Source organism: Rhynchophorus ferrugineus, unplaced genomic scaffold (assembly GCF_030347505.1).
Source record: "Rhynchophorus ferrugineus isolate W39M unplaced genomic scaffold, kcgeb_rfMv2 rfM2, whole genome shotgun sequence".
NCBI classification, from domain to species: domain Eukaryota; kingdom Metazoa; phylum Arthropoda; class Insecta; order Coleoptera; family Curculionidae; genus Rhynchophorus; species Rhynchophorus ferrugineus.
In genome coordinates, this window is record NW_027472581.1 from 37968473 (window position 1) to 37988403 (window position 19931).

Below are 19931 nucleotides of genomic sequence, written 5' to 3' on the forward strand. Positions count from 1 at the left end.
TCTTTAAACACAAGCACTTTCTGTTTAAAATATAAAACTCGACATTTTTTTTTTCGATTTAAAATTACTCTGCACGCATTTTGCGTAGAGTTCTACCAGACTTTCATTTTATAAATTACGCGTCCATGGTTGATTTACGTACAACAGAAATTACCAATAATCTATAAGAGTTGGAGTTGACAACGCATCGGTCAGGTCCAATAAAAATAGAGTCTAAAATATTTATTTATATATGCAAGTCAACGATCTAACGGCTATTACTCTTTGCTTCATTTGAGCGTATTTCGTTTTATTTAAATTTACTTATATATAGCGCATATTACACAAACACTTTTGGTCTAAATATTCTTCCTCTATATAAGCTTTAACTGTGACAAATTTCACGCCTCTAGGTGCCGCCACTTTCCTCAAGGTGATTAAATTTTCAAGAAATACCTTTCAATCCTGTTTTTTAAGCAAATATAGTTCCACGCTTTAGGCAATTCACTGTTATTTCAATACTTAATGGACAATTTTAGTCTTGGTTTTTATTTGTTAGTGAATTTAATAACCTTGCTATAGCGTTCTGGTACTTTAAATTATTCAAATTGTAACTATATTGTCCTTAACCAACAGCCTCTAAGTCTTTTAAAATGTGCAATGCACCTTCATTTATTGTCTCCGGTATATCGAAACTAAATAAAATAAACTATGACGAACATAAGAATAAAAAAAAATCTAATTCAAAAGCATTTCTGTAACGACATACGACCGTTACAAAATGACGAAATAGTAGACTATGGGGTAGTAAATTTTCCGCATCGGCGAAATCGGCTCGAACACATTGACGAATCGGAAATATTTTTCACGGAGCGATTGCCCGATTGTTATGCATGTACAGTTTCAGTCTGTGTCTCCCGCTACGTTATTCAGTACTCGGGCCTCATATTGCAACTTACCTGCAATGCCCATAAATTTTCGATTTTCCAATAGGAAATTTCTGGTTTCATATTGAAACGGTCTCATCGGAAAAACCATAGACATTTTTTGTTCTTTGGACCGGGTCTTTGGCATATTCACTTTTCAAAGATATTTGTTTTTGTATTTGGTACGTATTTATTTTAAACTAAAACAAATAAAAATATCACAGAGACAGTGTATTGAAAAAACGATACAATTATGCATGTGGTACGAAAATGTTTATAAATTAACATGTTCGCTGCCGATCTGGGATCATATACTTGCCCTAGAAGCCGACTACGTTTTTTCTCATTACAACAATAAAATATTCTTAATAACGTTCGTGAAGGTGTGTAAGGCTAAATTTTAACATATTTTATTAATTAAATACGTAATTACAGGCAGTAGTGAACACCTTAATTATACGATCGAAAAGTCTAACGAATTCACAAAATAAACGAAAAGAAATAAACACAATACAGAAAACTCTGTCTCCGAAAAAGTTTAGCCCGAAAAACAAATAAAACAAGCATAAAGACCACGTTCGAGAAAAGAGAAGGAAAAGGAGACGGAACCATTGTGAAATACATGAATGCCAACATTGAAACAATGTTTAGCGGCGGCAAAAAGTTTAGCGCTATCCTACCAATTTCAAAAACCAAGGTAAACCTGGAAAGCCATGGAGTATACAAAATCGAATCATAGCAACGCGGCCAATAAAAATGAAAAACGTTACTTCTCCCACAACATGCAATATTGATATCTACATAAACATCGCAAGAGAAGCTATTGAGATTCAAAAATATTCCAAGAATCTCAAATCTAGACACAATACACAGCGCAGATACACATCATGAGAACCAGCACTGTAATGTGCAGTTTCTGATTCATACACCAGAAGTCAAGCGCACAAAGACCAGATGAGCGCAGTGACACGTGATCACTAGCTTATATATCATCAGTAATGCAGAATACTAGTTTAGCTCATGTAACGAGTAGTAGAGTAAAAGCACAAAACAGAGAAATATAGAATGGGAAATTAAATGGGCCTGTAACCATGTTTTGCGCGTCTATAACGCTAGAGGGCAGGAGGTTAAATTAATTTCTTTTGCTTATTTTGATTTGACAAAATTAAGACTCCTTAGGCTATATTTGTTTCTTCAAATTTTGTGTACAATTTTAAGGCCATTTGTTGTTATGAAATTATTTCTGAAGCATTTAAGGTAAATATTACTTCTTTAAATGCAAAAACATAATAAGACTTGTATTCCAGGAATGTTCAAATAAGATTAATTATTTTCTAAAGAATTCTGCCCTAGAACATAAAGGATTTTTAAAAGTAAAGAATGACCTTCAGGAAACCTCTTATGATCTGCATCAAACTTCCGAATAGAATGGTTTGTGGCATTACAAACCGACTAGATTATTATGGGCCCAAATGATCATTACTTAACCAAGATGCAATTCTTAATTGTAATATTTCTGCTAATTGTTTTAGTAAAATCAAGATAGATAAATGAATTGAAATACATAATACATGTATATTCACACATAATTTTCTAAACTACCTAAAAGGTAAATATGGCTACAAGTCAACTTGTATTGTAATCGTATTGGACTCAGAAATTGCTCAGCCTAGTTTAGAATATTCAAAAAGAATTTGAAGTATAGATATAATATTTTTTCAAACGATGTAAATTGAGGGGGTTTTATTGTGAATGTAATAAAAATGAAAATTGTAATACATATTTCTTCGCATATGCTTTTGAAACAGACGAATATTTGCCTTCAACTTCATACTGCTAAGAATCAGATAGCTAACATCAAAATGACTAACAACTTATTACTAAATACTTATTATTAAATATATTCTATTATATTCTATTATATTATGTTGAATAAGGAATGAGCAAAATCATTTTTAAAACGATCCTGAGCAAAGGCAATACAATAAGAAAAATAATAATTAGTTGTTGTTGCTTGTTCTGGTGGATGAAAAAAAAATAGAATTGGAAAGGGCAAAAATGAAAAATTTTGCATGGCTACATATAATATGGATACTGTCCAATTAGAGGAGATTTCGTAATTACACTTAAAACATTTATTTACCATATTTAGTAAATTAATATATTGAATTTTTAAGTATATTTTGGCTAAATGATCTTTTAATGTTTAGTTTTTTACTTCAAAATATTTAAAGCAATACCAATGTACAATTAGAAAATAAGTTATCAATTGTTAGGTTAGATATTGGTTTCTTGATTTATTTTGAAAATGTTTTATTAAGATTTTATTTTTTAATAGATAAAAAATAAATAAACACGCTTGGACCATCTCTGGTGGTTCAGACGGACAAAACTTATTCATAACATTGTACATGAGAGATTGTATTCTAACTCGGCCTATTCTGTGAGTAAAAGAAAACAAGAGCTGAAGATGGTAGATGAGATTCTGCCAAATCGTCGTCCAAATATTAAACCTTATATAAAGGTTACAGAAGAACACCTGCGGAAGCATTATGTATAGAAAAAAACATATTTAAAATATTATTTAAGAACTTTTATAAAACGAAACGAATAAAGTAATAATATCACTACATTTATATGTTAGATATATACGAATGTTATAGTTATAGATATATACGAAAATACATTGTATTATATGAAAGATTGTCATAAAACCACGCCAGGTAGTAATAGGAATTTAAAAATTGAGTATTATAGACCGATGTAACGGTTACTGTTTCCCATCGTATTAAAAAGACTTTAAATTGCGCTCTTCGAACGTTCACTTATCGACGTGTTCTTCGTGTTGCACAGAAGGTCGAAAACGTTTCGTTCCGATCTCGCGCTTTAATTCCTGTACACCGAATTCGATTCACGTAAGATCCGCAACGACCGGCCTTCATCGACAACGATAAAACGTATAAAACTTGGCGCACGAGATTATACTTTGTTGTTTCTTCTGGTATTTTTTAAACCCGTTTCCCATTTTACGTGACGGGTAAAATGTTTTGTGTCGTTAAAATAATCCACACCTTATTTATTTCGTACAAAAAATTAAAAGAAAAAATCATAATTAATATATAAGATAAATTTAATACTTTGCAGTTTACAGCGTTAGGTTTCCATTTATTGATAATAAATTACATGACATTTATTCTAAAGCAAAAGCAGAATAGAAAAGTTGTTTTCCAGGATGTTTATGTTTAATCAAATAAAATGAATAATTTTCTAAATAATTGTTTTCTAGCCCAGAATTGGTAACTGAAGTGATAAATTTAAGGGAATCTCTTATGAACTCTTATATCAGGCTTTTAGACTCGAATGTTTTAACCTTTGAATTTCAGATCAGATGATTACAGATCGCAATGTCGAGGAGCACTGATTAACCAAGATGTAGTTTCTAATGGTAACTTAAATTTTTAGTAAATATTTCATCAAAGTCTACATTGATAATTGAATTGAAATACATAATTTGTGTTCGCAGATTTGACATCGATAGGAAACCTATCAAAAAAGAAAATATGGCACCATTGTTCACCACAAAAAGTTCACCATTGGAATAAGCAGTTGTTCAATTCACTTTATAATCTCCAAAAAATAAGTAGAAGTATAAAAATAATGTATATTTCAAAGTAAGTAAACTGAAAGGTTTAAAAACTGAACATTATGTTATGTGTATTGGCACTTTCAACTTCATGTAGTTAGGAACCAGACATTACAACATTAAAAAGACCCAAGAACCAAAGTATATATGTGGTAATATAACCAAGAGTTGTTAAATATTTTTTTGGTATTATATGTTCTTATCTAAATGTTATTTAAGATAGTGTTAATAAGATGGTGGAATTTATTTTAATTCAATAGTGAGTGATTCTGTATCTTAATTATTTTAGTTTTAAATTTTGTATATCAGAAAATACTAGTAATTTAAATATAATTAGTTTTCTGTCGCGTCCTCAACAGGACAATGCCACAAGAAGAAAACAATCAAGTGTTGTCTCTTCTGGAGGATGAGAAATGTCAATAGAATTTCGGAAAATTATTTTACATTTGTTTTCTTATTACATGTATTCTCAAGACTTAAACCTATTTCGGCTGGTGTTCCACAGAGTAGTGTAGTGTCTTGGTAGTGTCAACAACAAAGGAAACAGTACTTGGGATATTTGCCGACGATATTGACGACACAGTTATCATGGCAAAAGAAGTAGCGGTCAACAAGATCTAAAACTGTCCATGTTAATTTTGCGTTGCGGCGAAATGAAAAAAACCTAATTTTATCACTTGATGGATGCCCGATTCCTTAAACAGAATCAGCTAAAGGCCTCGATTAGACCTCAGATTAGACTCAAAGTCAAGCAACTGTACTGGTTAGTCGGAAGATACTCTGAACTTTTTCTATCTAATATAAGATGTAATTAAAAAAAATTAAATCTATAAAAGGGATATATGACATATGATTCATATATATATATATATATATATATATATATATATATATATATATATATATATATATATATATTTCATATTTTAAAAAATAAAAATTTCAGTTTATTGCCACTTAAAATTATATTATTGGGTTAATCAATTTTTTTTTCATATTTGTTACACATAACATTAGTTATATGAGAAATTCTTTTTAACGTTTCGAAAATGTTGCATTCAAGTGTTAACTATTATATAAAATATATTTTATTAGTCTTTTTTTATGAAAAATGGAGAATTGAGAATATAACATGCATCGTACTGGTCGTATTTGCCAGATATTTTTGTTAATTTTTTTCCTGTTATTAATGAATTAAATTTCTGTATAGCAATTACAATAAAATAGTATTGAATTCAAATGATTGTAGACTTTTAGATACGTGGCAAAAAGGTATAGGTATTTGTCAATACATTGACGCACCGAATATCATACCGTCATATCTTTGCATATCTTTGCATAATCTGAAAGATATATGAGTTTGTATTGATGCAGTAATAAATACAACCACTAACCATTAATCTCATGGCAAAAATCGATTTCAAAATCAGGCCAAACGTCAACAATGTTGAAATTTTATCAGCAAAACGACAACATTGTACATGCAAATTAATCCAGTTAATTCGGTTAAATTGGGGATATGTATGACATTAAACTTCTTTAATTGAGCAAATATATATGTTGTAACCTCACTAAATTAGTTTATTATTACTTTTGTTTACTTCATGAGGTGTAAAAATATAGTTGCGTTATTATATGGTGTAGTTTGACAAAATTGACATATCGCAAAATTTGACCCAATATAAGTTACGGCAATTTGAATCGGCTTCATATTAATCCTGCCCTGTCTGTGGTCCAGCACGACAGCCTAATTGTCCTCAGTAGGGGAGCCACTAGAGAGACTTCGACTCAATTTTGAATAAAGCCGATCGAGCTTAGGAGGGGAAATCTTCAATTTGGCTTTCCCTGTGGTTAGAATAGCCCAATGGATGGAGTTAATTAATGGAATAGACCTGACGGTATATAATTATTTGACTTTAATTAATTTATTACAGTCAGAGAGAAAGAAACTGAAAACTGTATAAAGAAAATTACAATTAGTGAATATTTGATAGGGCAATTCTTAAAAACTGACAGATTATTAATTTGTGTTACAATACCCTCGCTATTTTGTCGCTGATAAAAATATTATTTTTGTTAGTTGGTGAATTACAAATATTTCGAAGTACTTTACTAAAATCGAAGTATTTTAGAAAATCTATTCTATACTAAATAGCGGTTATAAAGAATAATTATAAAAGGTAAATAATAATTCAAACTATAATAAATGTGTCAAACATAGTCCTGAATTTTATGCGTTTGAGATCCCTTTTATTTCATTATTCTAATGCTGTCAAAAGTTATAATTTAATCATACTTTTATTGAGCAACCACCTTGGAAACAATTTGCCATTTTTTAAGAATGGCAAATATTCGGAATGATAAACAAAGAATGAAGTTTACGAAACCTAAGATCATACAAAGGCATATAAGCTTAAATGGTTTCCGAAGACTTGTTTAATTTTTTTGGGAAATATATGAGTAACATTAACATAAGCAAACATAATTGTTTAGATATAATTCATTATAATTTAGTATAATTCTGTCTTGAAATACTCTTGGATGAAGTGAAGGTTTCTATGTTAATAAAATATGGAATAGTGACGTTCCTATTAACATGTTGTTCTATAGAAAATATAGTCTAACAAAGAAAACCTTTATATAAGATCTAAAAATTTTTTTTTATTATACCACCATAGATAATTTCTTGTGCTATTATGGTCATTTTATTTGCTACAAAATTTGATTTTATACTTATTTATCTTAACGATCGGAGACTAGTAAAAATAAATCCTTAATTCAATTAAATTAAAATATTTTTTTATCATGATTGAAATCTTGGCAAGTCGAAAAAGAAATAAATACTCAGTGCGCCGTAAGACTAATTCTGTATTTCGAGTTCGGCTCATTCTTTCAAATCAACCGTTGTGGATAAGACAGAAAAGCCCCTGGCTATAAAGAAAAGGAAATTCATTCCGTAAGAAAACTATAAATTCTTCTCTATAATGGTCGATTCTATCGGTGCTGCTTCCAGTTTTCGCTTGGGAACAAATGAATTGGGAGGATACGTGCGAATGCATACTAAATTCGCAAAGGATTCGTTCAGAAATCATTCGATTACAATGCATTTTGGCCTTGAGCAGATTCGAATCTGGTCTGGTTGGCGTGCCAATTTATAGTCGCGGTGGGAATATGATTTATAGATTTGCCACGTCGACAAGACCACCATGTAAATAAATGTGAAATCTATTGGAAATACTATGGAAGATTTTCCCGATTGAAAGTGCAACAGATATTAAAAGGTTTCCTTCGCTGTGCTTCGTAAATGAATGTGACACAAATATTTATAAATGATTTTTATAAGTTTATTCTAGAAAGTATAATATAGTTGTGAAAAATAATTTCACTTAAATTACTGTCATGAGTTTGTAGTATGCTTTAAATAGTTCTGTTAATCTAGAGCCCATACCAAACAATCACTTTTAGACTCTAGTCACAAACACCATTTCCATGATCTAGTGCCAAAATATGGGTTTACAGAACTCTAAATAAGATGTATGTCATTTGTTCACATATCCACATGTTCTGAAGACAGTAAAGAGCTTATACATAAAGTCTTGATTGGCTAGAACTGCACACGCGCATTTGTTCTAAGCGTGATAGTTTTCACTACTACGCATCTTTTTCTATATACGCCTTGTTGTTAGCCAGAGTTGTGGTTAGAAGTCATTTTTAGGTTAATTTTGTATTTACATTTTGTTTAGGTAATATAATTATTTCATAGGCAAAATTAGCGGCAGGTAATGCGAAATGTAAGTGTGTAAGGTATGAATTATTAATAAAATATTATCATTTTATAACACTAATTTTATAGATTGCTATGGAACAAAGGGTATATTTTTGTGTTAAATAATATGGAAACAGAACTTTTCTGAAGATTATAGTAAAGGTAAGAATGAAATATGGTCATGTTTGTATACGTTTTCTATTTATTTTCTATTACACTTATATCTTTCAGATTTTACAGATATTTCAAAACATGAAAAAAAGCTAAATGTTTAAATGAAGGGTCATTAATTTTCATAGTGTAAATATAAGGTGTACTTAGGAAGTGATTGATATAAATTGATAACATAGGATTTGAAGTTTTGTGATTTATAATTTCTTTCGGATTATATAACTCCTCGGAGCAGATAAATAATGCAGAAAAATTATATAATTTAAGAAAATTTATTGCAATAAATGGAATAAAATAAATAAAGAAAATATAATCTAAGCAATACACCTTTAGAGATATACACATAAACCATATAAAAAAGAAAGTGAAAGTGCGTAGTAGTGAAAACTATCAGGCTAGATTAGAACAAAGGCACATGTGCAGTTCTAGACAATCAACGCTTTATGTATAGGTTGGTTTTTTACTGTCGTCTACATATTTTGGCTTTGTTCAAGAGCTTTATTGTGGGGGCTTGACATAGGGATATTTATTAACACATCAATAGGACCGATAATTTTATCAATTGTCATTTTGCTAAGAACACACACTTTAAAAATTAATTAACATATAGTCCGCATGTCGATATATGTATATCGACAAAAAAGAGGATACTTTTTTTCTCTTTTCTTCACCATGCCATCTTTCTAAAATATCTATGTTGGTATTACTTACTGTGCCACCTAGTTGAGTGCCATATGTTCAAATTGCATTAATGATGACTTTATATCATTACCATCAATTTGCTCTCATTAGTTAAATTTTTAACTATACAATTTAATTAGCTCATCGTATGTGAAGTATCTAGTATCTAGAGTAAGATTTATATTATAAGTTGTACAGCAGATCACTTACTGAAGGGATCTTCTACATGTCAGGATAGTTATATTATATAATACTTACTGCCCACGGGCCAACTGTTGAAGTTCTAAGAGATTAATAAAAAAAAGCTGATAGATATAACCTGACATAGACTTGGGTAGATATAAGAGTTCATGCTAAGTATAAATTCTGAATAAATAATATACAATAATGCTAACTAGGTAAACATTCTAGTCTCGGTCTAGTCTAAAATTTAAGACATTTCTAACATATTAGTAGATAAAATAAACTTGGCCAAAATACCTGAAAAACTGTAATCGCTATAATTTATTGTTCTTTGTGATGATTATTACCTAACTAAAAAAGCTTATATAAGTAAACTTATCATGAACGTATAAAAATAATAGCTTCTAGATTGTTATTCGAATAACAGAACGTACAATACTGATATTATGTAATTAGAATTTTAATATGCAAATTTCCATATAATATTGATTGTTTGAAGTGAAACCCTAAACTTTTAATATGCAATATAGCTCAGAACCAAACCAATACTAATAATCGCTACAATTTCCTGAATCAATATACAGCAAATAGTAATATCTTTGAGTCGATATAGAAGCCGGAAGCAGATGATAAATTCTGATATTTGACTTTACTTTTTGTATTTAGTCGAAGTAATTAAATGATTTGTTTTAAATTGAACTTTTTAAATATTAAAGTAATTATTAAAAAAAAAGTACAGTGTATGTTAAAAATAAGTTAAAAATAATTTTAATATTTAATATGTAGGTTTTGTTAGTCAAGCGGGACAATATCCGGACTATACAGTGGATGCATCAAACCTTTCCAGCCAATTTCATTAAATTTTTGTCGAGTCACTAAAGTCGTCTGTGGTACTTGTCGTTGGAACCAATGCCCTTCATATTATTAGAGTACTTGGTGATACTAAAGCCGAATTAATGGTTTGGACACTTTCGAACAGCTTATTTTGAATGGTTCCTTCTCAATTACTTTAAATATTTAACATCACCTTCCTGGTTTACCACTTTCAATGCTACCTTTTTTTCACGCAATAGTCGAATGTACTTTTATTAAGTCAACGTTTCAAAAATGTCCCGACCTCATTATATTTCGTAAAGAATAAGCAATTCAATTTTATCCAATAATGAATATCAAATATTAAGTATGCAATTCCTGTAAATTTAAATTTCAAATTTGCATAGAAAAAAATATAATTGTATTCTAAGCCAATTTGATTTGATGACGTTTGGAATGGTTCTTATTAAGGCACTCATCATTTTGAGGTAGATGTATATTAAAAAACACTGTATGATGTTATATTGTAAATTCTATTATCTATGTATTTAAAAAACTGTATAGTACCATTGTGTTTTCATTTAAATATAATTAATTGATGTGCGAAATAATCTGCTACAAAATTCACAAACAACATTCTACAAATAACTGCTGTTAATACTTCATAAATAATAATAAGTTGTAACCTTGCCAAAGACATAGCATAACATTTATGGTGTGAATATTTCGTTAGGATATGGATATTGAGGTTAGTATTAACGATTAAACGATATTTCAACTCATTCCAGTATACCCAAAAGATAGTTTTCCTTTAATATTCTACCCAAATATGTGCATGTGTAAATTATATTCATATTCTTAGTATGTTTACAATAGATGAGCCTTTTTCAGCAATATGTTGCTAGTAATCTTTTATGATGAACAAAATTTCTTGTTTTAATGCAATATAATTAAACTCTGGCATTAAATATTCATTCGAGTAAACATTATTTTGAAAAACAGTTGTAATAACTATTAGAAAAAAATATCAAAATAATAATTTCAATATTGAACTTTCTCATTTTTTTTTACGTTTTAAGCGAAACAAAGCAGAAAAGGACTCGGTTAGAATAAACGACAGTTATGGTTTCATGCGGGCAGTTGGCGTGAAAAGGGGTCACGAAAGGATTCGACAGATTATTGATGGATTTTGCGGGAGATTGCGTGAACAGTTTTATTAAACAGAAATAGACGATGGGACCAGATTTTGTCTTTGGAGACCTAGGGCGTACGAATTTCATCTGAAATGTAAATAAGTTTGCGGATAGTCAAAGGTTATGTTTATGGAATAGGGGTGAAATTGTTGGTTCGGAATACCAAAATTATAAATCGACATGATCCACCTGGATCTGTTCGCCCGATATTGAATTTACCTATTGCGTGTGTTTTTAGACAGTTTATTGAAACTTTTATTAAAAGTTTTAAATTAATAAATATTTTATAATACCGTCTTAAAATGACAATTTAATCAGTAAAATAATTATATATTTTAATTCAATTTTGATTTTCGTTACGATAATTGTATTATTAGATTTTGAATGGCAATCCCATTGCTACGATCTTGAAGGACAAAATACTCCACAAATATCTCCGGAATTGTGGCATGCGCACTGTCCTTTATAGAACAAATTATAGAAAATAATAAACTATATTGTATTCCTTTTCTACGGTACAACACGATCAAAAAAAGCTAGAATATTTAGATTTTGTGTTACATTAATAGTTCTATAGTAATGATAATTAAATTGATGTGTTATTCTTGGTGGTTTAACATACATTGGTTTTAAAATATGAAAGAACAAGGGTAAGTGCAGAATGTAAGGTTAAATTTTTCAACATCAATTTTATTTATAGTGGCAATGTTAACCACCAAATTTATAACATATCATTTTCAGACATCGAATAGGTATCAACATATACCAAAATTTAATGATAACAAGAACAGAGAAAAAATGATTGTTGTTGTGTTGGAAGTAATCAAGACATTAATGAGGTTTGTCCATTAAGAATAGTAACAAAAATTGTAAAAACTGGTAATAACTATGACATTTATTTTAAACATAATATATTTTAGTAATGATTTATATTATTTTATAGGTAAGATGTAGCTAGAATTTGTTGAAAGTGAAAGTCGAAGAATGTGAAATTCAGAAAATCAGAGAAGAAGTTAGAGAACATTTTGCTAAGATATAAGAACAGTGTACAGTGATATTATGAAATAATTAAATTTGCTAACAAAAATAGACCTGGATCAAATAAACATATTATAAAACTATCAACGATACCCTAATGATCTATTAACAAGAAAAATACAATGCATTATTATATAAGAGCATAGGTAAATAAATTATTGTGTAGTAAAAATGATGATGCATTGACTAAGATTTCTTTCAGCTTAAAAGTACGATAATAAGGCTGCTAAATGTACAATATGTTAATCGAAAGCTCGAGGTAGTCAATTTATTAATTGAGTTTGTGGATCGAGAATAGTAGCGATCATAGTTGATCATATTTGGAAATATTTAGGAGAATTTCACTGCTTTCATATCTAATGGCTGCTTTTTCGTTTGGTTTTAACCATATTGGTTGGGCCTGAGCTAAACGATTTTGGTATTTTTTATGGTAATGTTTATTTATATGTTTTTGGAGTTCTTGTTAATTGTCCAAATATATAAATTAATTTAAATATGGTGTTTTTATAACATAGAATGGCAAATAGAAATTATTTTTATTATTTCATTTTATTCAATAATTTTTTAAACGAAATGTGTTACTTCAAAAAAATTTCAATGTTTATTTCCCTCCTTATATACATATATAGTTTTAACATTAAATCAATTATTTATTAAATTTGTGTATATTTATTTATAAAAAAGAATGATGATGTGTAATATAATGTTTTTTATAATAATAGAATGGCTGGTCATATATTAATTATATTTTTTTATTATTTCGTTTTATTCAATGCTTTTTTATAATAAATTGTGTTATATATATATATATATATATATACATATATATACATATATATATATATATATATATATATATATATATATACATATATATATATATATATATATAGTAAATCTAATAAGCACGATAAAAAAAATGTAAGTTAATAGAACCCCATGAATGTATGCTCCAATTTCGGATATATTTGTGAAGTAATGTATTCTCGATTTTAATGTGCTGGCAAGAGAGTATCTATATTATTTTATTTTATTCATGTTGGTTATTTATCATCTTTAATTTGTACTGTTAAGATTCTTCATATTTATAAAGAAGAAAAAGTATAAAATTGTGTTATATAAATGGTATGGAGTACAATAGTCTTAGAAATCTTAAATATTGCTCTCAAAATATGTTATGAGAAAAACGTATTGTCTATTCAAAGTTTATTTCCATATGCATCATGAAAATGTTTAATGTATTGCCTGCCGCAATTTGTAAATTCATTTTAGAATCAGACAATATTTTCCTTCTCAATTTATTCTAGTTAAAAAGAGATACACTACTGTCTGATTAGTTCGAACACGTAAACGAATGAGCCTGTCAAAGTCCTCCAGTTGTTAGATAAGTGGTTATAACTCTAACATATATACTTTGTAGTGTGTAAACTATAATTAACTGTAATTTTTAGATGTACTATAATGTTAAAATGAATTATATTTGATAACATTTTTGTTCAATTATTTTATTTAAATTAGAATTTTGTTGTATGTCAAAGCCAAGCTGAACTAAAATTATTTCATAGTTGCGCAAACTATGAGAAATTAATATAATTAAATTCGCCTAATAAAATGGGATCATATAAATATTATAGAAAGCATTATAGGTATAGATTATAAAATACTAATGTAATTGTACAAATAAACAAAGGAGGAAAATATAAAATACGTAAAAAAATATATAAAACACTGGTGAAAATTTTATATTGTACATAAAAACATTATAATGTTGAAAGGTCAATGCTATTTTATTAATATTATATATAAACACATTCACTAAATATTGCATTTTTATTATCACGAAAGAAAACCTAGTTTAACATTTCTAAAAATAGTATGCCGGGGTGCCTTGTACCCCTACACACTAAATATTCACCTTTTGCATTTACAGGACGTATTGTGAGAAATGATTTCCGGTTTTCGTTTAATCTCTCACGCAATCTATAAAACGAAACATGCCTTATTTTATTTTTAATATGCCTAATAGCCTCGTCTAGTTTTTAATTTTCCGTAGTTTTTCTATAAAAAAAACGAAAACAATATTTAGTTAATGTGACATTTGTGATGAATGTTGATGGATATTAATTTATATCCAATTATTTAGTTAATGTTCCAGCGCTTGCAGTACAACTACAGCAAAATATAACTATTAATGTATGTGTTTTTCATTTAATTATAATTTCTTTTATAACATCTTTACTAGATACGCTTAGTACAATCTTAATTTACAATTAATTTATTACTACTTTTCCTATGTACTTGCATTAATTAATAAGCAAGACGAGTGCGAGAAAATACATCAGTATGTATTCGTCAATTATAAAATTATAATTATTTATTAATTATTAACTTATAGCTATAGTTTACACTAATAGTACACACCAAATGTTCACACAAGTTCGTATGGTTTTGTTCGTTTCAATCTCCTGACATCCTGCACGCTGTCCAGCGGTGGTATTGCTTCCACGTTAGTATGATTTAGTAATCTTCTTTCATGTTTTAAGGCGAAATCCTGTACAACTTCGCAAATCCATTTGATTTCCAGGTCATCGTGCAATTCTTCATTGGTTACATAGCGATAGGCATTGGTAATCAATCGAAGAACCTTGTTTTGACAGCGCTGTATGACTAACTGATTTGAATTTTTAGTGCAACCCCATATTTGCATTCCATAGGTCCAAATTGGCTTTATAATTGTATTATAGATCAACCTCTTTGATTTTATATCAAGTTGAGAGTATCTTCCGACTAACTAGTATAGTTGTTTTATTTTGGTTCTAATGTGTTTTGCTTTTTGTCTAACGTGATGCTTCCAAGTTAATCTACCGTCAAGATGGATTCCAAGGTATTTTAATTACAAAATGTATCCTATATTTAAAAATATTATTATTTAATGTCTAGGTGATTTAATTATATGCAAGTTATAAATAAATTTTTAGAAAAATGGTGCTCTCAAACAAAAAAAAACAACAAGGATAAGACGTATTCAAGTATTACAATTACGTAGAGTAAGTAATAAGTATTAGAGAAAACCATCGCAAAGGAAATTAATTACTACCTGTTTCGATATTCACACAATTCATTAGGCATAACTACTTTTGACCTGTACAAAAAACTGATATATTTAATTTTTTTCATAGAATGAAGAGGTAATAGCAGGCGTGGAAGAGTATTTAGACTGTAATTATTTTTACAATAGTCATATATAGAAGTTTCCTTAATCAGGGATCAACGCTTTTAGTCGAAGTATGAAACTACGTATGAAATAAATAATAAACATTTTATTTTACTTTAAAACTATTATATTTTACGAAAAAAAAATGGAGGCAGCTGCATGGCGAGCAGAAAACCTTACTGCTGGTTCAAACAAATATTAATACTAGCGGACTCGATGGACGTTGTCCTGTTTAAGGCTGGACGTTGTCCTGTTTAAGGCCAGGCGCAAAATGGGAAACAGCTTGATGAGATGACGGAGTGAGGGTCCACGGAAACAACACTCTTAGTATTACAAATAATATATCAATATAATAAAACATTTAATTTATTCTATATATAGCAATCGCCTTTAATGCAGCCGCTATCATCAAAAGGACATTCTGGTAAATATACGCCAGTTGAAATCAAATATATCGTGACTCTAAACTATTTTCAAATTTCCGAAACACAAAAATGCAAAAAAAATCATCAAAATGAATTCAACCCTTTAGGAAAAGTTTAACTACATAAAGGCGGACAGAAGAATTATATATAAAGATAACCCAAACACCTATTCATGTGTCTCACTCATCACACCATTCACTCCAATGTAAGCACAGCGTCCTTGTAACCAAGGCTATATCAGTTGCGCAACCTTTATATTTAAACACAAATAAAAAAAAAAAATAAAAAAAAAAACAATGTATCTTAATAACAAACAATCTTTTTGTGACTAGACTTAGACCTTATGACACGGACTTGGGCCGGTTCGAATAACCTATCAATATATCATATCAAACTAAGGAAGTTAATTTTTAGCAGTTCATGAACATTACGTGGGCAAAGCTCTTTTTAAAGATTCTAAAGTCTCCTTTTTACCAAATAGCCTTTGTCTGGACTGGACCTACAGTTTATCGTAGGCTTCGAACCACGGTCCTCAGCACTAAGCCTACCGATTAGCCTGTGACCAATATAGAGACTATCCAAACACCAGTAATGGCCTAATGGCCATTGGGCTTGTAATGACCCCATTACACCGTCATGTAGGGCACGATCTTTCAAATACCAGTTATTTAAGGTTATAAAGATGGTCAACCTTAATACAGATAAACTTAACGTCTCCAGATTCACAAATCTCCCGCCATGGATGTCTCCACAAACATCTTGATCTCTTACAAATGAAAAACTGCCGGCGACCAAGTGCTTACTTAATATCTCGCTGCATCTGAAAGCACCTCAAAAGTAAATTACTTCGAATCGAGATGCAAGGTGGATATTCCAATTTGTTTAAAGTGGCAATGATTCATTTTCAAAAATTTTTTTCAAAGGCAGTGGTCAAGTTATTGTCTTTAAGTTTGATGGCTGGTACAAAATTCTGGGCTTACACTTCTTTAAATACATTTGTGACACGACAATAAAAAAGCAATTTTTATTTTATATTTCTATTTAATGATTTTTTATAGGACATTATATAATTGATGAAGGCTTGATATAAAGAAAATGAGTTTTTTGGATTTATTTAGGCGTTAAAAATATATCGATATATTGGTGTTCTAGTGTCAATCTACCTAATTGATATCCCTCTAATTTGAAATTAAAATGCAATAATAAAGTCAACAATAAAGGATAAAGTCAAAAATCCGTAAAATCGCATCAAAAGTAAATTACGTAATTGACACACAATAAATGAGTATTTTTTATGTCTCGTTCATTTTTTTAATGGCATCTACCCGGTTCTACCGATTCATACATAGAAATTTCATCTGTCCGAGGACTAATTCCCAGCTGATCCGCTTACCCTTTTAACTAAATTAAAAATAAATCAATCTACGAGTTTGAAATCTCCACTATCGTTGCCAATTTTATCACAAACCGATTTTCGATTATTCGTTCGGGAAGCTATTTCATTTTATAATTGAGAATTTATAAAACAGCTAAATAATACCATTCAGCATTTTATAACGTATAATAAAATCCACCATAGCCGACTTTGATTTAAAGTAGATATGTCAGAATATTTAAATTCTTAAATTTAATTTTTCATTGACATTTCATTTACGAGCGTAATGTGAAAAGTTATAGGCTTGACCCAAAGATAACGTGTCTATCAACAGAAGTACGTATTCCCTGCTCGTATGTAGGTGTCATTAGTTCGGATGACAAGTATCCCCTCAAGTAGTTTTCTTTTAAATAAACTAGATCGATCAGCTAGGACCGTCTTCGATTTTAGGATGTTTGGATTTACGGGCGACAGAGACTTTGGGTTACGACTGGGATTGTCATATTTTAGCTATCTACCGCGAGTGATGAATGGGTAGTGTTTTATCAGTTGATTTTTATGTTATAAGGTTCCAAGGAAGAATCTCACATTGAGCATGTTTGCAAAGCTGGCGAACATGCTGGCATGTAAGGGGATGCCTGATTCTAGGTATGTGTTCGCGTTTCTTATAAACCATGGGGCATTGAGGAACGCCCGGACTTTTTTGGACTGGAACACTAGGAGTGGTGCAAGTTGTCTCTCGGAGACATACCTGTACTAAACCTGTGCTTCGTAAAGGCGATTGGACAGACTAGTATTTTATAAAGAGTCGCTTTCTGGGCGATTGCGAGTTTGTTTTTTTTTTGCAGAGGAGTGGGAATATGATACTGTACACGCCATTGCCTCTGCAAGTAGCGTGTTGGATTTGAGCTGAATATTTAAACCTATGGTCGAATTAAAGGCTGAGGTATGATACCTTCTGGGGTTAGGGGATAAGATCTTTTTCGATTTAAAGGCAATATGCGTCGAACTCCTCCCGACGATGAAACAGAATAACCTGGATTTTGTTCGGGTTAATCTCAGTCGCCAGAATTTATACCATGCTATCGCCTGGATGAGTTATGCCTGAAATCTGTTTCGGAAGGGGTCGGGACTATATCCAGTGGCAAAGAACGTTTTGAAGGCCTAGGGAGTGGGAAATCGGTCATGTACAGCACAAAGGCTAATGGAGAACTTTTTGGAACTCCTGCAGAGGTTTGCTTGCGAGAAGAGACTGGGTTACCGATCTTTGCTCAAAAAGACCTATATTCCAAGTATGAATCAATTAGTGGTATTATGTCACCCGGTAAACGTAGTTTTGTGGCTTTGAATATAAGGTAGTTGTGCCACACTTGGTCGAAAGCTTTGGATATATATAAAAAGATGGTTTCAGTCTTGCGACCTTTACGGAAAGCCTGATTAATGTTGACTGCGACGAGGGCTGTTTGATGAAGGCTTGAGTGTTTCCCATGTAGATTGGTTATACCAGTGTTTGCAGTAGATGTCTTTGTTTTTCGTTAAAATAGACAGACTTTCATGATTGATATCTACAGAAATTCATCCGAAGTTGATAAAATTTTATTGCAACCATTGGCAGCTGAATGTCAATGTTCTCGCAAGTTTTTTGAAGATAGCTAACGTGACGGATGCCCAAAAAAGGTAACAAAACCGGAGACTCACCGAAAAGATCATGATATCGCGTTGTACGATAGATGAGTAAAGGTGAGTTTGGTAGCTGAGGTTCTGAAAATATTGAAAGAAATATAGCCAAACATCTTCCACAAATAATTAAGGGTGTGAAATTTCTGCGCATTGAGTGTGTCGCATTTGTTGAATGGCAATAAAAAAGTAATACACAACTTTCGTAGCAATATTTAGACTGATTTAATAAAGACGTGAATGATTTGTCATCTTGGATGAGGCATTATGGCAAAAAAAGCGAAAGATGAATCCAAGCAGTCGATGGCGCAGCGTCAAAGGAAGCGAATTCGATCGCCTTTACCTGAGTATTTTGGGACGCGAAAGTTATCTTTATTATTGATTACCTAGAAAATGGCAGAATAATTACGGTGAATGGTCGCCAATGTAAAAGTTTTAAAAGTCTAACTGATAGATGGAACCAAATCATCGTAATATTTCAAGAGAAAAAAATGTGCTTTGACTAACTCAAGTAATTTGATTCGAATTTTGAACAATGTTGAAGCAAAATATTTACTATAAGCTATTTTGTTTCATATATTTCAATTATACCAGCCAACCAGAAGAGGGGATTCAATTAGCAATTGAATTTGTGCTAATTGAAGTGAGTTAAATGTTCCTCTATTCTGGATGTCTCTGGATCCATGTTGCACCTCTAGATTTAATTTCGCATCTCTATATAAAATTGCACCAACAAAATAGTCAAATGATGTAGGGATTAACGTTTAGCAGATATCGAATGGAAAATTAATTTTGTAAAAACCTGTTAATATTTCCCTTTAATTACGTTCCACTAAATAAGATTGTT

At 30.3% G+C, this 19931-nt stretch overlaps 1 protein-coding gene and 1 long non-coding RNA gene across 4 annotated transcripts in view; one reads left to right on the forward strand and one right to left on the reverse strand.

The window, feature by feature from the left end:
* The window catches only part of dtn (transmembrane protein 132C dtn), a 419781-nt gene that overhangs the window by 84574 nt on the left and 315276 nt on the right, over positions 1-19931 (reverse strand). The window lies entirely within an intron of this gene.
* Positions 8246-8669, forward strand: LOC143192035 (uncharacterized). The gene is made up of 3 exons (XR_013004693.1): positions 8246-8352; positions 8402-8476; positions 8546-8669. It is a non-coding gene; the product is annotated as an uncharacterized LOC143192035 (long non-coding RNA).